We start from the raw sequence: 17,366 nt of genomic DNA, 5'->3' as shown, positions 1-17,366 counted from the left end.
GAAGTTAGATGACGTGAAATAAGTGCTAATTACACTTCACATTAAAAAGAAAAGAAAAAAAACATGCTCAAAATATTTTGTTTTATAGACTGCCGGCTCGACAAAGTGACCAAGACTCATAATGCCGGAACCGTCAGCGCAAGGACAAAACCTTCGCTCGCAAAATATTCGTGTTTCACTTTTATTCTAAGGCAGGATTTTTTTTCCTCCTAATTAAATAATTTACGAAACCTCGACTAAGCTTAAATAAAACAGAGCTCGAGCTTCGTTATGCTCTCATCAAACGAGCCTGTACAAAAAGAAAATATGATATTATGCTAGGAAGGTTTGTGCATATTTTTGCTATATCCGTTTTCTACAATCTCTATAATACGGGTGTGTGCAATTCGTTTCCTCGTAAAAATGCGATAATTTGAACATAAAAACTGACGTCGTTAAAAAAACTTTTTTCTTCAACGTAATACAAACATAAAAACGGGGAGTGTATAGTAATAGGGTGATTTCAGATAAGATCGACCAAAGGATGGCTAGTCGACATTTTCAAATCAACTGATGTTTTTATATGTTATTGTCTAGTGTCTGGTATGAACGAATCCAAACTTAGTTTTGACTAGAAAAAATACTTGGGTACAGGAAAAATCGTAAGGCATGAGGTGGTGGACAGTTGCATTAACGCGCACTGATGGAGGGGGCCCGTTTGAGAGTGAATAACTAAAGCGATAACATTAGGAGAACTCTAATACGTTTTAGGCGTAAACTATGGGTATAGCTTGCTTGTAATATAAAGTAATCATATTTATTTAAAATTTATTTATTTTTCTAAAAATTGACAAACATGCCTGCTCGAACGACAAATGGCAAACTTTTGGAGGTCTGTATCTCATGAAATAATTTAATCATTATGATATAATTTGCAGATATTATTCTACTAATATATAGCTAATATTTAAAAAATAACTAAGGTATCTGTGTGATACAATAGTTAGGATATATTTAGTGAAACATGGAAAAAAAAATCAAACAAAGAAACATTCCGATGCGAATAAAAAAAAAAACACCACCCTCGATTTTTTTTTAAATTTAGGTAACCTGTTATACTATATTTCGGCATTCATTTCCATTAAAAACATGTTGCATCATTTTATTGAGAAAGAAGATACAACTCCCCAAAGTAGGGTCCTTTTTCAAAGCCTACACTTAGCAGTGTTTTATACAAGAACTGACTCTGAGTTCCAGTTTCATGAAACCAACACACATCTTTTATATATTTTTATTCAGATGAGGCCAATGATAACTAAAGAAATCGTTCACACACTTAAATTAAGGAGAAACTACTGTGTACAAAGAGGTATCATATTACGGACTAGTGATCCGACAAAAGATCATGCAGCCATCGGCCACTAGGAACTTTGTTTACTTTATTCTCCTGCGACACTATATGCTATTCCCTCTTCCGCTCTACCTTCATCTCTCTCTCTCTCTCTCTCTCTCATATATATCCCTGATATATATCCAGAACAAAAACATGTTCAAGCATTCCCTTTCTGCGTGGTAGTGTTCTGTGGCTAGCAAAAATCATTTCCTCGCTAAGCTCACGATTATGGCAAAATAGTTGCCGGAAACCGCAGACGACACTCGTCGCTAGTTCTGGCAAAACGGCCGATACAATCTTTTTTCGCATTTCCCCGCTCGCTGTCAAGGACAAGGGGGTTCGCTTCAACCAGCAAAACATGGCCGCCGACGCCTGTTTACTGAGCAGTCATGCCTCTCGCCATCTCACTCGCTGGCGTCACGGGCGATAATATCAGGCACAAAGGGGCACACCAACCGGCAGCATTATCCCCAAATACTTGAGCCTCGCGTAAATACATAGAGTGTAAACGCTGTCGCCATGTTATCATAGTAAGACCGCCCCCCCCCCCCTCCCCCAACGGGGGACTGCAGTACGCGACGGCGTACTAACACAACGGCGACGATATCGACATCGCGGGCTCCGAATTTTCCCATAGTTCTACTCCACGGGCATTTCTCGAAACGCTTGATATTGTGTACGCCCGCCTGGAAGGATTTCAGGCGCGTAGTTAAGATAAGGCGGTTCTCCGCGGCAAAAGAAAGCAATTTCACAAAAGCTTAAAAGCGGCGGCGACGCGTGTGCGGTGAACGCTTGTAGTTTTGGTGTAGACAGGGTGTGTGTGTTCTCGTTGTTGACACCAGCCGGCGATAAGGCACTGCAGGCGGTAGCTCAGTACAGGAAGGGCTAATCCGAGTGACCATCAACGTAACCCCACCGCCAACCCCTCGCGAACCGGTCGCCGACATGGCTCAGGCTGTGTCATGAACCACGTGGTAGAAGCTCGGGTGCTTTCATATCAGCGCGTGGAGGGACGACAGTGCGATTCCGGAAAGTCTTTTTCGAAGGCCGCTGACCACAATATTTTGTCTGGAGACTTTCCCTCTTTCTTCCTTTGACGTGGATCAAGCTTTGCCGACAGCCTCAGTTGTGACCTCTCTTTTCAAATGTACGTTTGCAGTGAGTGAGCTCCCCAGCCTCGCACTTGTCACTTGTGCACCCAGTAGTTCTTTCACTTGGCAATTATATGCCATCAGTTGGGGTTTAATTTCTATTATTTATGTATACATTATGAAGACGTCCTGGAGCTCCGAACGAGTGTTTTGTGCAGATTACTTTTGCAAACACAAAAAGACTATACCAAAGCAGCGGAATTTTCGAAGTGTTGGCGAGTTGGACCTAAACTCGTTGAAGCAAATTCTTCCGCCTGACTGTTCCACGAAAGTGAGTGCGACGGACTACCTGTGCTACCATTGCTTCATGCACATCACTAAGGAGATCTCGATGCGAAGCTCAGAGCAGTGCCCTGACATATTTGTGCCAGCTGAAGAAGCAATTGAAGATCTAAATCGCAGCATACTACCTACAGATGTGTCGCCGCTGAGACAACCAAGCGTCGTAAGAAGTCGGGACAGGCCTGCCTATGTCAAGAGAAAGCAGACAGAACTGGAGCAGGTTGCTGTCAAGAATATACGCTCAAGGCTACGTATTGCGTACGACAGGGACGCACCATCGGGGTCGTCCGAACCAACATGCTCCACATGCACTGAGTGGGTGGACAACTTTCGGCAGGCCTTTGAAACCGCCACCTCTCTCCGGGAACGTTGTCAACTGCTTACACTCCTGCCGTCAACACTGACGAAGTATGAGGTTCAAAAGATGATTCCACAGGCCTCAATGTACCTCATCAGTAAATCCCAAAAACTCAAGGAAAAGCATGGCGTGTGGTATGAGCCGGATCCTTACACGAGGTGCAAGGTGAGCCCTGAGAACCTGTCTGCTGCCCTAGAGTACTTCACGAAAGACGAGCTACAATGTTCGCGCCAAAGTCCCAACCAGAAGGACGTCATCTCTGTCATGCTCAACGGAGAGAAAACGTTCGTGCCAAAGCGCTTCATGACACGCTCAATACGAGAGGCCTTCCGTATATACAAAGACAAGCATCCCGATTCCGGCGTTGGGCTAACGAAATTTTATTCGTTGCGCCCTAGATGGGTCCAATGTATTCCACACCAGGAAGTGTGCGTTTGTGTGCGCTGCGCCAATTATTATCTTTGTATTGCCGCTCTAGAGAACGTTACAGGCTCAACATTCAACACTGGTGAAATGAACTCGGCATTTCTGTGCGACCCAGCAACAGAACTGTGCCTTCAAGGAGACTGTGATCACTGCCCAAAAGGCCAGTTTCTTACACTCCAGGAACTTGATATCCCGGAGGATGAAGAGATTGTGCTTGCAACATGGGAGTCCGGCGACCTTGTGAAAAAAACTTTGGAACCTGAGACTTTCCTAAAAGTCATCCAAGTGACGGTTGGAAGTTGGGTACTTCACAACCATATCCGGCAAACGCAAGGTAAAGCGATCTACGATGAAAAACAGTGCATGCAACGCGGGAGCATTGTCTTTCATTTTGACTTTGCTGAAAACTGGACCATCGTGCTTCCTGACGAAGTGCAAGCATATCACTGGAAAAAAAAAACAAGTTTCGATATTTACATGTGTAGTGACGACAAGAAAATCTACAAACAGCTTTGCCATCATCAGTGAGGGCCTGTGTCACGACGCCGCTCACGCTTGCTTGGCTCTAGAAAAAGTGAAGGAGTGGGTTGAAGACAACGTTGCGGTATACTCGTACGTGACGTACGTAAGTGACGGCGCCGCCAGTCATTTCAAGAATCGCTACCAGCTTCACCAATTTGCAAAGGACGATTACCCACAAGCCCAGTGGTTATTTTCTGCATCTGGACATGGGAAAAACGCATGTGACGGAGTTGGCGGACTCGTGAAGCACCAGGCCACGCTGAACAACCTGAGAGAACGTTCAGTAAGCGCAATTCAGACGGCCAGGACAATGGTGAGCGTTCTATCAAAGAAACTGAAAGGCGTGCATCTTGTATATCTGGACGAAAATGAGGTTGTTCGGTATCGTGAACAAAAAAAAAGAAGAGTGGCTGACGGTGCGCGCCCTCCCTGGCATTCAGTCTTGGCACGCGTGGCGGCTCAGCAAGTCATCAACAGAAGGGACCTGTGACGTATATGTAGCACGGACAGTCGGATCTGCTTGGAAGCAACTTTATTAAATGGGTACAGCGAGGAAAACCTTAGCGTAAAGTGCCGAATTTGATTTCCCAAGGACTGCTCATTTTGAATGCAGGGACATCTTATTTATCACATTTTTCTTCACGGGGTATTTAACCTAATGTTTTTGCGGGTGATTACTAATAATTTTTATCTGATCACTATAAAAAAAATCCCAAAACGTTATCCTCGAGCTGGATAAAATATATCGGCTTGCCACGATTCATTCATACAGCGAGAGCATCGAAGCTGCTCCAGTTAGGCACTATGGCATCCGTCACCTGAAATTGTTTGTAATCGTAAATACACAGCCAACCTAAATATCTTACTATTATATCTTTGTTTTTATGTGTGGAAGTAAAGTTATTTATTTTACTCTAGATGTAAAATATACCGGAAGGTACAACTTCACACTGCATCATCTTTTCTCAAATCATTAGTCTCTAATATGATACCACTTTGTACGCTTATGTAAAATGCTGTATATAGTTTCTCCTCCCTTTTACTGTGTGACCGATCGCTCTTTTTATCAATGACCTCATCTGAATAAATGTATATAAAAGATTTGTGCAAGTTTCATGAAGCTGGAACTCAGAGTCACTTCTTGTATAGGACACTGCTAAGTATAGGCTTTGAAAAAGGACCCTACTTTGGGGAGTTGTTTCTTTTTTCACAGTGCAATGATGCAACATGTTTTTAATAGAAATGAATGCCGAAATAGAGTATAACAGGGTACCCAAATTTAAAAAAAATCGAAGGTGGTGTTTTTTTTTATTCGCATTGGAATTTTTCTTTGTTTGATTTTTTTTCCATGTTTGCCTAAATATATTGTAACTATTGTGTCACTCAGATACCTTATTTATTTTTTCAATAATAGCCATATATTAGTAAAATAATGTCTGCAAGTTATGTAATAATGATTAAGTTATTTCATGAGATACAGATTTCCAAAATTTGCCATTTGTCGTTCGAGCAGGCATGTTTGGGAATTTTTAGAAAACTAAATAAATTTTTAATAAATATTATTACTTTATATTACAAGCAAGTTGTACCCATAGTTTGTTTGTAAAAAGTTTTAAAATTCTCTTAATTTTATTGTTTTAATTATTCAGTTTCAAACTTGCCCCCTCCGTCAGTGCGCGTTATTGCAACTGTCCACCTCTCCCTGCCTTACGATTTTTCTTGTCTCCAAATTTTTTTTCTGGTCAAAACTAAGTGTGGATTCGTTTATACCAGACACTAGAAAATGTCATATAAAAACATTAGTTGATTTAAAAATGTCGACCAGCCACCCTTTGGTCGATCTTATCTGAAATCACCCAATAATAAAAACAACGTGGAACCGGATAGATTATAGTCGCCCAATTTTATATAAAGGATGAGAAGCGCTTTATTCTTATCTTATTCAAAACGGCCACAGAGCAAGTTGGCTACATCATTAACTTTTCATATGTGTGCGTAGAGAATCGCCAAGAAGGATGTATGCGAGTATATACTATGTATGCGCCCGCGCAAGCAGGCAACCAAGTGCGTCGTCTGCTCCCTGTGCCTGGCGGGAGATGGCGCCCCATTTAAATAGCGCCTAAGGGACCTTAATAGCGTCAAAAGACAGTTTTAGTGCACCGTACGCTATAGCTTTGCGTACGCAAGGAGATTGCGGGTCGTGAGTGCGCATGCGCAGAACGCAATCGAAGAACTAGCGTATTGCGTACGCACGCAACGCTGGGGATTTTGCGTTGCTAGTTAGCGGGCCTTGCGGGACACTCTCGAGAGATCTCGGACCCAACGAGAGCGCCAGTATTAAGATGGCGGTTGCCTCGACTGGCGCAGCAAGTGCGACGTGGTGTTTTCGAAGTTCTATGTTACGTGAAATTGCGTGGTGTTCAGCTCGGCGATTCTTTCTGGGACCTACCGCGGTCGAATCAGATCGCCCTGCAGCTGAAGGAGTGCACAGTGGAAATGTTCGCCGCTCGCAGTGTGTGTCGACGCTGCGATCTGCTCAACGCTAACCTATTCCCACAGTTCACCGCCGACGGACGAACGACTCTAAAAGAAATCGCCGAAGTTCTCGCTATGCGCTGGACATCAGGGTCATGAATTTCATTCCGCGATAGCATTGATAAAAGGTGCCGTTTCCACGGGACGACTGACGGGGGCTCCGTGATCGAATTTGGCTGCGCACTCGTACTCGTAGCCTCTGTACCCCGCAGAAAAGCGCGCTTTGACGAGGCAGCTGTAGTTTGGCTTAATCTGAAATAAAATGATTGGACACTTTTTCTTTTTCAATATATCTTTCCAGGAGCATATGGTTGCGCTATAAGCACGCGGAATTCTACGGCTCCAGCAAATTTAACCAAGATCACGCGCGGTGTCACTCGCAAACGTAACGCACAACTAAATTCGGTCCGAGCAGGTCATTTCTAGCGTACGCTATACTATTGCGCATTTGCGAACGCAAGAGCCAGCAACGCTATACTAAAACTGACTAATAACTTAGTCCTCCGTGAACGCGCCCAACCAAGATTTTTCTATATTTTTTTCAGAAGGGAAAGTAAACAGAAATTTCACTCGATAGAACTGACTTGATCAGTGGATATTCAGTGTAAGTTCGAGTTATCTATGTGCAGGTTACGAGCTTTCCGGCTCGTTTTACACTGGAAGGTGACGCCCTGTGTAAGTGCAATGAATCGGATTCAGGTACTTTAGGGTCGGCATGCAAAGTCCCTTTTTGGGGGAGGTCGAATTAAGCTAAAGCGAAAAAAAATACAGGAGAGGCCTACATCTATTCACCGGAATCTGCTGGACGCTAAGTGCTTTCGCACCACGGAACCGGTCACGTTACTTCGAAATTCCTCTCTCGGTTGTTTTAGTTGCCGGTAGAGACAAACCGGCCTAGGGAACAAAAACTCAAAATAAGGGCTTTGTGTGCGTGTTCGTGTGCCGGTGGGCATGCGTGCGCGTACGTGTGTGTGTGTGTGTAGTTTAATCCTTGTTCCATGGCACGCTTAATATTTCTCTGAGAAAGAGCGATGGTCTGTGAAGAGTGAGCTTGTATACACTCGAAAACAACGTTCTGTGGAAAAGCCGTTATATTTATCGACGCTCGTACGCTCGTTCATCTCGAACGGCACGACCAAATATCCCAATATCAGAGGTGCCGTAGCACTGCCTACGAGTGTAGTATTTGCGACTCCAGCAAAACGAACGGCACCTAGCGGGAGAACATTGGACTAGCCGGAAAAGGTCCTTTCGCAATTTCTGCTCGTCTCTTGTGGCTTCCGTGATTACATGTTGTCGGTGGCTTACGCGATGGAACAGTTGTCCCGGTGTGTCTGTCGTAACTCTGTAGTATCAGCTTGTTACTCAGGTTGCTCTGAACGCAACCTACGTATCCGCTTGAACCAGACGTTTCGCGTTTATCAACGTTCATCAGCATCGTGGAAGGACAGTCTAGCAGTCCTTTCACCATTTCTTCAAAGAAAGTCAAGCCTCTGGAAGCTCGCTTACGCCAACACATCGCCGCAGGTTCGAAACGTGGAGGATACAAATCGGGACAAACAATTTTGAGTCCAAACGCTTTTGCTTACTGATGCCCCAGCGTTGTGGGTTGAGCTGGCACATGGCACGGCACGACCTGTTTTCGACCGCCATATTTGCCCGACAGTAGCGTCCCCTATAGGTCGCTGGATTCGCGAATAGGCTTCTTGCAGCTGACGTCACTTAAGGTTAGATTTGAAATCGAAACCAACATTGTGGCTGCTATGAATGCCTTGGCGCCATGTTGGAGGCATTCGGCGTCGTGTTATGGCAGCAGTAGTGCCGTAGAGTCATTGAGCCGTCTTTCAGTATATTTTCTTGTTCAACCGCAAGCTCGCGCTACATTACCTGGTATCTTGAGTTCAATGCCCACCCCTGCCCGTTTCGATCTGGATGAGCATCGTACTGGCGTGCGGTCGTGTAACACTACTGCGTGGTGCACGTTAAAGACCCCAGGCTAGCGGTTGTACCGCACTAGTTAAATTGCTCATCTACAGCTGGGAGACTCGTTGCCCGTGTAGACAGACCAAGTTCTAGGCTGTATAAGCACACACAAAACCCGAATTTTTTTTTTAGTTGGGGTATGAAGCTTTTTTTTTTTTTTTGAGTAGATAGAGTTAATATAATAATCTAGAGCGAAGAGTCCCATTCATTTCGCCGCGTCGGAACGGCAGGGCGCAGACGCGGACATCGGCGGTCCCCGTTGGCGGTACCGATGAGCCGATATCGCTGGCGACGCCCCAATACGGACAAAGAAGCTGCAAACCATCACCTGTAAGGTCGGTACCTTATTTTTTTCTCTTACTTTTATAAAAAGAAAATCCTGAATCACGCATTCACGAAGTTAAATAAAGTAATAATTAAAAAAGCAAAATCACTCGAGCAATTCTACTTGTCATGGCAAAACAAACAACCCTTCGTCTGTTTTCTTTTTCTGCTACTTTGTCGCTTTCTTTCTCTTGTTTTTCTCTCGGAACCGGAGGTGTTAGTGCTCGAGATTTGCAGCGTTCTGCTCCCGGCTTTACCCGCCTGGTCTAGATTGTGCCGGCGGACTATTCATAGCCATTCATGACGCCGGCGAACCGATTGCTCGAGCGCCACCTTGTCCTGGTTCCTAGTGATTGCCGGAATTCTAGAAAGCCAATACTGCTGGCCATTGCTTCGTTTGGTCGCCGACTTTTACGGCTGAAACAATTAATTACGGTGCAACTAATCATTTTATAGTTAAAGTGAGCGGTAACTACAGTGCAAACACGGCACCAAAGCAGTCAAAACAGCATAACCGCGAAAAATGCCTCCAAGATGAATCCCGGATGGTGCCGGTGAGATTTACGAACCGATAGTAGCGTTGCATCCTCCCTTAGTGCAAGAACCCTATCATTACCAATATAGACCCTGTCAACAAGGACACCCTCCTTTGGCATGGATAGACAAAGGTTTTGAAAACGAACTGAAAAAATATGTGATTTTTTTTCGTTATTGGGAACAAGGAACATTAGACACAATTTTTCGAGGGAACGCAGGTGTCCATATTAACACGACAAACCCGTGAACTCAATCATGCTAGTCCGCATAGCCAAGGGCACCCTCCAGTTGCGCTAGGATATTTACCTTGATCGATCCGTGCCATGGTGATCAATAAACGCAACGTTCATGTGGAAACAACTTGGTTGGTATTTTTCCCCATTCAGTCCACCGCTGCCTTCAGTGCACGTTGCGTGTGCTGTGGTGAGAAGCAGCGAGCATAATATGCCCCAAGCAGGCGCGATCGGAGTGTTTGCCAGACGAGCACGGTACACTACTCCAGCAATCGAGCTTTGGTTTTTCTCAAACTTTATCCCAGAGTTGAAATAAGCCCCACGGGCCGAGTGAGTGGCCCAAGCGAAAGCGTTTCGCTTCCTCGAGTAGCCATAACTATTGGCGAATTTCACTGGTCGTTTTGGAGCGCGCCGGGATCAGTAGACCAGCTCCAATGTGGAGCACGAGATTCGAACAGAGTCGCCCCGCCTCCGGATCCTCTGCAGAACATCACCACGCCTTCGGGATCAGCGGATGCCTTCCCGTCATTTACCTTCCCGGGAATCCCCTTCACGCGGTCCCGGATCTCGAAGCACATGTTTTCGAAATCGCGGTGCAAACAACCCGTGTTTAACGCACGAGCGAAGCTAACCATGATGTGAAGGACGCCTGTCAATAAGCGATGTGCATCAGCGTAGCCCTCTTCATCAGAATACTCGTTGACGGTGTCCAAGAACGTCTCGATTTTCGGCTTCTTCTGCGGAGGTCCGGAAAAGGCAGTCGAATTCATGCCGGAGATACAAGCAATCCTCGTGGTCGCTGCTACTTGACCCGCTGCTGCTGGGAACTGTCGAGCAGCTTGACGACGAACTGCCGCAGCCGCAGCAGTAAAGCGGGCGTCACTTCGCGAGCGGCCATTACGAATCTTCCGAGGCGAGATGCCCGGCGAGAAAGGAAGTCACCTGTGCGCGCCGAGGGCTGGCCAGGCTGGCTTCCGGTCGAACCCGCCGAAATCGACGGACCGACTTTTCTCGGATCCGAATCAAGATTTGGAGTGGGAGCTGATTTAAAACGACGAGTGGAACGCGTCCTCCTCGATCCCGATCGCCAGGTGAAATAGGCGCGCTTCATAAAAGTCGATCCCGGCGCGCTCCAAAACGACCAGCGGAATTCTCTATATATTTCTACAATATGGCTCAAACTATACCGACAAAAAAATATATATATAAGGAGAGGGGACAATGAGAGCGCTCGGGGACGTCAGGAGGCTCTGATCGAAATCATTCGTGGAAAGAACAAAGCCCCATTTGTCTCTACCCGCTGTCCTAGCTCCTCAATCAGAGCGAACAAAAACCCGTCGTCTCCTTCTCGGGCAGTTGCTCGCGTTCGAAATTAGGACGCCAGCGTTCGAACGTGCTCAATAAGTGGGTAGAGAGAAAAGGCAGCTAGCCTATATAAGAATACTTCGCTGGTTGCCATAGCTGTGGGCGCGACTGCTGAGCGCGTGCTGACGGCGAGACTACGGTTGTTTTGTAATGTGCATTCGTACTGTCAAGATTGCCTTTCTTAGCAGCCTAATAAAGTGAGCTCGTTTTGAGCATGCGCTGTAAACGTCGCTTTCAAATATGGCACGAAAAGCGAACGTCTCCGAAAACAGAAAGCAGAAAGGCGAAAACATTTTTGTCTTTTCGCGTCACCTTCGATTCACGAAATCGAGGGTGTTTGATTCTGCCGTGCATGAGCTCCTATCACCGCCATCAGAGCTGCATATAGCAAGTATTCACTGGCGGCCATAGCCGTGTCCGCGACTGCTGAGCGCGTGCTGATGGCGAGCTTCCACAGTTCTTTTGTAACGTGCATTCCGCACCCTCGATTGGCGGTCTTAGCAGCCTCTTAATATAGGCTCGTTCAGAGCATGCGCTCTAGGCATCACCCACATCGTCACAAATCATAATATGGCGCCCAGTCAATACTCCTTATAGGAGAGTTTGTGACTGCCACAAGCAAACTCTGACTTTTAAAAAGGGTATATAAAAATACTCTCGATTAAAAATTATTAAATTAGATTACTCTATTACTTGAGAAGAAAAGTTATTGACCGTTACTTGAAAAGAAAACCATCACTTTTTTAATCACTTCAAATTTTTTCAAAAACAAATTTTTTGTCTTTCTCAAAATGGTTCTTTCGTATTGTGCATTATTGGATTATAAATTTCTTATAAACACCGAATTACAAACTGTTCATCTTTTCAATCTAACAGTTTTGGTAGGCCTTTCTCTTGACGAAGACCGTGGTTCGAAGATTTCTCGGTAGGGAACTTGCAGAAACAAAGGGCGTCATTAGAAAGCGGAGGAGAAGTTAGTAAAGGTTACAAGTAATTTTAGTACTTCCAAAATAAACAAGATTACTCTTGTGATTGCTTACTCTTAGACGCACTGAAAGGATTACAAAGCTACTCTGAAATTAATCGACTACAAACAATTTGATTACTCGCAATGAGTATCCCTTTAATCCTGCTATGACGTCCCCGCGCACTCTCATCTCCTCCTCTCCCTCACTTTCTCTCCGTATGGTTTCTTTTTAATTTATAGGCGTGCGAGGCCAAATATACAGGTGCGAGCCTGTTAGCATTGAACGATATTCCTGCTGCACGAGAGCCATGGTATTAATGTTGAAGGCCCGGAGCTCACTCTTGCTTCTGCCACGCTCGCATATCGGTTCACACAAGGGCGTTCGCTTACGATTCCTTACGTTACGCGAGGAGTCACCGTGACCGGGTCATTGGTGTTTTGTACGTCGGGTGGAAAGCTAGTCCTTGAACCGGTCGCCACGCTCCATTCGAAGCACGGATGTCCCGGTGACACCCGACGTAAGCGGTCGTAACATAACGATGCGTAACATAAAAAAAAAATTCCAGTGTGAATCGAACTTTACATTGAAAAACGCCCCTGTGTGAATTGCTGTTTAGCTTTATTTATTTTGTAGAAAACAACGATGGGTTGCGCGACCATGCAGGCCCGTAGGTCACCGTTGAGGGGGGAGGGGGAGGGGGAGAAAAGGACAAAAACCCCTGTGTGAACCTAACTCGTCAGCTACTTATCGTCTGCCATGAGCAACAGTCTTGACGGTGCGAGACAAATATGGTTAACGCTTCCGTCAGCACGCACTCTGCGAAATGCCAGCTGTATGTGTGAACCGGTCGAATACCCAATTCACACGGCAGCGTAAAGGTACAGGTCCGCTCAAAGTAAAACGGAGCGCCGGAGCGGCGGCCGAACTGCATCGCCGCGCTATCTAGGTGCGCCGGCTGGAACTGATAGGCTACATCTGCGCATGCGAATGTGCCTTCCGCTGGGGCCTCCGTTTTCTTCTTCCAACCCACACGTTATCGGTGGTTCGAGCAGCGCAACGATCTTCCTAAAATCGACGCCTGATAGCACAAGGGGCGGTGCTCATCGACAACACTGGCCCTTTCCTACTTGCCCTCAGCGTTATCTCCGCGTGTGAGCCGAACATCTAGCGGTGTTTATCGGAACACTGTTTGGCAGCTCGAGACGCGAATAATGCGAGGATCAAACTAGAAAGACTGAGGACACCGCGAACGGCACGCGCGGATGCGCAGACGGCACCTATCAGTTGCAGCCGGCGCTGCTAGATAGCGCGGCGATGCAGTTCGGTCGCCGCTCCGGCGCTCCGTTTTACTTTGACGGGACCTGCACCTTTAGCTTTGGTCCCTTAGCTGAAGGTACCTGTAGTAAACGGCTTTCTTAATCACGCGATAAATAAACGGAGCACTTTAAGTTGATGTCCATTGCATTCCTGCTAAACCACGACAGGAGCAGTGATAAACAGTTAGACCTCGAAATCGGTTTGACGCGCAGGTATTGATTATTGTGTGCGAAATATCACACTTAAAACCTAAAAATTATTTGTGTTTTGTGGCAATTTTGTTTTCTCTACATCTAAGGACGCACTAAATGAGTCTTGCTTTAAAACGTCCGACCTGTCTGGCCACACTGGCCCTAAATCATCTGCGGTAACGAGTTTCCCTTGTGAGGTGGGTGAACTTTTTCTGTTTAACAGCTCCATTTTTCCGCAGTTCTCACTAGAGTATAGCTAAATAGTGCCCGGCAGAAACAAACCCCGTCGAAGTCTCACGGTTACGCCAGACACACCATCGGAAGGGATGGACGACAATGACGATAAATGGTCCTGGGCTGGAGAGTCGGACAACTCGTCTACAACCTCGAAAAAGAGCTCGCAGTGGTCCATCGCGTTCGGGTTCGTAGCAGACATTGTTTTTTACGTGCCGCCGCTGCTACCCGCTAGCAGAAGTACGCGTTCCTCATTAATGTATTATTCCATAACATTTGTGTTCACAACCATTTCATAATTTGCTACTTATATATATTCAATTCGTTATAATGCATTAAACGAGATATATTTATATATCGGTTCTTTTGATTTTGAGTTTTTGGGTCCGAGGCTATTCCCCGTAGCTGATTACACACACCACAGCGCACTATAGCAAACAACACTCACACCTTACACACGAAAATAAAGCAAAATTCAAACAAACCGCGCTGACTGACAACTCTTTTTATATAACTTTGTCTTCTTCAACCTCTAGCACAACCGAATTTCCCAAATCACGCGCACCGATCTCCAAGATGCCTAAAAATGTTTTCTCTTTTTCTGTCAGGTGTAAAGATGGTGTACTTATACAGTTGTTATAGTTCCTGGCGATATGTTCTGCTTCGATAATTTCTCGAGTTAATTAGTTTCTGTTCCTACCTAAAATTGTACAGGATGGCAGGTGAACGTCGCACCCACAATCCCGGCAGTGTAGGCCTAGATGCCCTGAGTTGGCTCTGGAGCTGTTGTTGTGTTCCCGGAGCCTATCATTAAGGCATCGTCCGGTCTGACCTATGTACACTTTCCCGCACGAAAGGGGAAATGAGTGCACCACTTCATCGGCACACTCAACGAACCTGTTCTGATGGTTTTTGGTGCAGCATACTATTCGGTGGAAATCAGGTGAGTTGACTTGTTTACACAAGTTGCCAAGCTTATTGGGAGCAGTAAAGACGACATTGATGTTGAACTTGTTGGCGATTTTCTTGATGCCATGGGAGAACCTGTGGAAGTATGGAAACACGACAGGTCTCGTAGATCTTTCTCTGGCTCTTGGTGTGACATATGATCTCGTATTTTTTTTTGTTTTCAAGATGCTCTCAGCAATCGATGTTAATAATGACGTGAGATATCCGGCGGATGTTAATCTGGAAATTTGGGCATCGAAGCTTATTGAAATAGAATGCTCGCAAGATTTTTGAAGAGAGTTACTTAGCCCAGGCATCAAGAAAATCGCCAACAAGTTCAACATCAATGTCGTCTTTACTGCTCCCAATAAGCTTGGCAACTTGTGTAAACAAGTCAACTCACCTGATTTCCACCGAACAGTATGCTGCACCAAAAACCATCAGAACAGGTTCGTTGAGTGTGCCGATGAAGTGGGGTGTACCCATCTCCCCTTTCGTGAGGGAAAGTGTACATAGGTCAGACCGGACGATGCCTTAATGATAAGCTCCGGGAACACGACAACAACAGCTCCAGAGCCAACTCAGGGCATCTAGGCATACACTGCCGGGATTGTGGGTGCGACGTTCACCTGCCATCCTGTACAATATTAGGTAGGAACAGAAACCAATTAACTCGAGAAATTATCGAAGCAGGACATATCGCCAGGAACTATAACAACTGTATAAGTACACCATCTTTACACCTGACAGAAAAAGAGAAAACATTTTTAGGCATCTAGGAGATCGGTGCGCGTGATTTGGGAAATTCGGTGGTGGTAGAGGTTGAAGAAGACAAAGTTATATAAAAAGAGTTGTCAGTCAGCGCGTTTGTTTGAATTTTGCTTTATTTTCGTGTGTAAGGTGTGAGTGTTGTTTGCTATAGTGCGCTGTGGTGTGTGTAATCATGTGCAACCAACTCGCCCAAGCTGCTACGTTAACAAGATCCCTGTAGCTGTACAGGGAGCTTGGCGAGCTCCGTTTAACAGAGGACCTCCCTTAGCGAAAGGGACCTTTATGCTCTGTGTGATAAAAGTCTCCAGATCCCTTTACGACAAGTACCTGGGCTAAAGGTACCTTTACACTGCCGTGTGATTTTGATATTATACCCCATTCCCACGACCGTAAAGGTACCTTTAGCTAAGGGACCTTTATCCTCTGCGGCCACTCAATTACCGATCTTTCGCGCGTGGCGTGTGCTCGCGACCCAAAAACACGGGCTGATTCGCTGATAGCAAAGGTACCTATTTTAAAGGTACCTTGATTCTGACCGTGTAAATGGGGTATAATTGAAACAGTCAGGGTGGTGATGTGGGCGAGATTGTTTGTATTTAAACAAGATGTGAAACAGCGTTAAAACAACGAGGGTGAGATAGAAGTACAAAGTGCTGTGTACTCCTCGCCCGTCCTCGTAGTTTTGAGCGCTTTCTAATATATTGGTGAAACAGAGTGTAAATTGTGTGCGGCAAGGGTGTGCAACAGTCTGTGTGAAGATGGGTATGTGCATACCAATAGTGGTCTAGTTTAGTTAATGTTTGCTACAATATGGGAATGAGCCAAAAGTGGTTCAAAAAGGCAAGCAACCGAATGTCCAATCGGTCCGACGACACAAGTTGAAGTGTTTATTTATTAGGCACGCGACTCGTATCTGGCGCCTCGGCCATTTCTCTTTTCGCATAACTACGCCAGGTCGCGTGCCGCAAAGACCTCTCCTCTGGTCACGACAACCAATCTTCCCTGACAATCTTCTCTTCGTTCTGCGCAGAATTGTTTTTTGTAGATTTTTGTACCTATTGTTTTGTGTCTTTCTTGTTGCATCCTCCTGGTTTCCTCGCGTGTGTGTCTGAGTGCGCAACAAAAAAGCTCGAATCACCGGTCCTTGACAGAAAATCGAAGTCCAATGTTCGGAACGTGGGTGTAGTGACACAGGCAGGGCATTACAACCTCCACTTTGTTTTTGTTTTTACTTTTAGTCCTTTGGCGTTATCGCATTGCGTTCCGGTGCTGGCGGCTTCGAATAACCAAGTTGTCTGATGCAGTGCGAAAGCTCAGAGAAACGAAAGATCCTGACGTTTTTTTTTTTTTTTTTATTATTATGTCTCAGCGCTCGCGGTCTCCTAAAGCCCCTTAACACTGACAACCCCGACATCGATACTTTATATAATCTCAAGTCCAGAAAAAAAAAGAACTAATTTTGAAGAAAAAAAAACAACTGTCAATCGCAGCCGAGGCCACTATTCGATAGAGCCGATCAAGTAGCGCCAAAAGCCCGTCGTCACGGCCCTAGACATCTTGGTGCGTTTGCAATCAGCGGCTGGACCAATCACATACAGTGAAGGCGCGGTGATTCTGCACAATTCTCTATGCGTTATTTGTTTAGCCGGCGACAGCGAGCACATAAAGACGACAAGCGCCGTGACGATGCACTATAGGCGCCGCTTGATTAGCTTTGAATTGTTGCGTCAGCTGCGGTGGGACTATAGGGAGTATTCCCTGGCGGCCATAGCAGTGTGCGCGACTGCTGAGCGCGTGCTCATGGCGAGCTTCCACACTTCTTTTGCAACATGCATTCTACACCATCAAG

At 45.7% G+C, this 17,366-nt stretch overlaps 1 protein-coding gene across 1 annotated transcript in view; it reads left to right on the top strand.

Annotated features, from left to right (window-relative positions):
* Positions 1 to 17,366, top strand: part of LOC8043871 (dopamine D2-like receptor) — a 1,482,298-nt gene that overhangs the window by 476,842 nt on the left and 988,090 nt on the right. The window lies entirely within an intron of this gene.

The sequence above is a fragment of the Ixodes scapularis genome, unplaced genomic scaffold, assembly GCF_016920785.2.
Source record: "Ixodes scapularis isolate PalLabHiFi unplaced genomic scaffold, ASM1692078v2 PGA_scaffold0__279_contigs__length_252992795, whole genome shotgun sequence".
NCBI classification, from domain to species: domain Eukaryota; kingdom Metazoa; phylum Arthropoda; class Arachnida; order Ixodida; family Ixodidae; genus Ixodes; species Ixodes scapularis.
The sequence above is the reverse complement of the archived record's forward strand: the minus strand, read 5'-3'. Positions and strand labels throughout refer to the sequence as shown.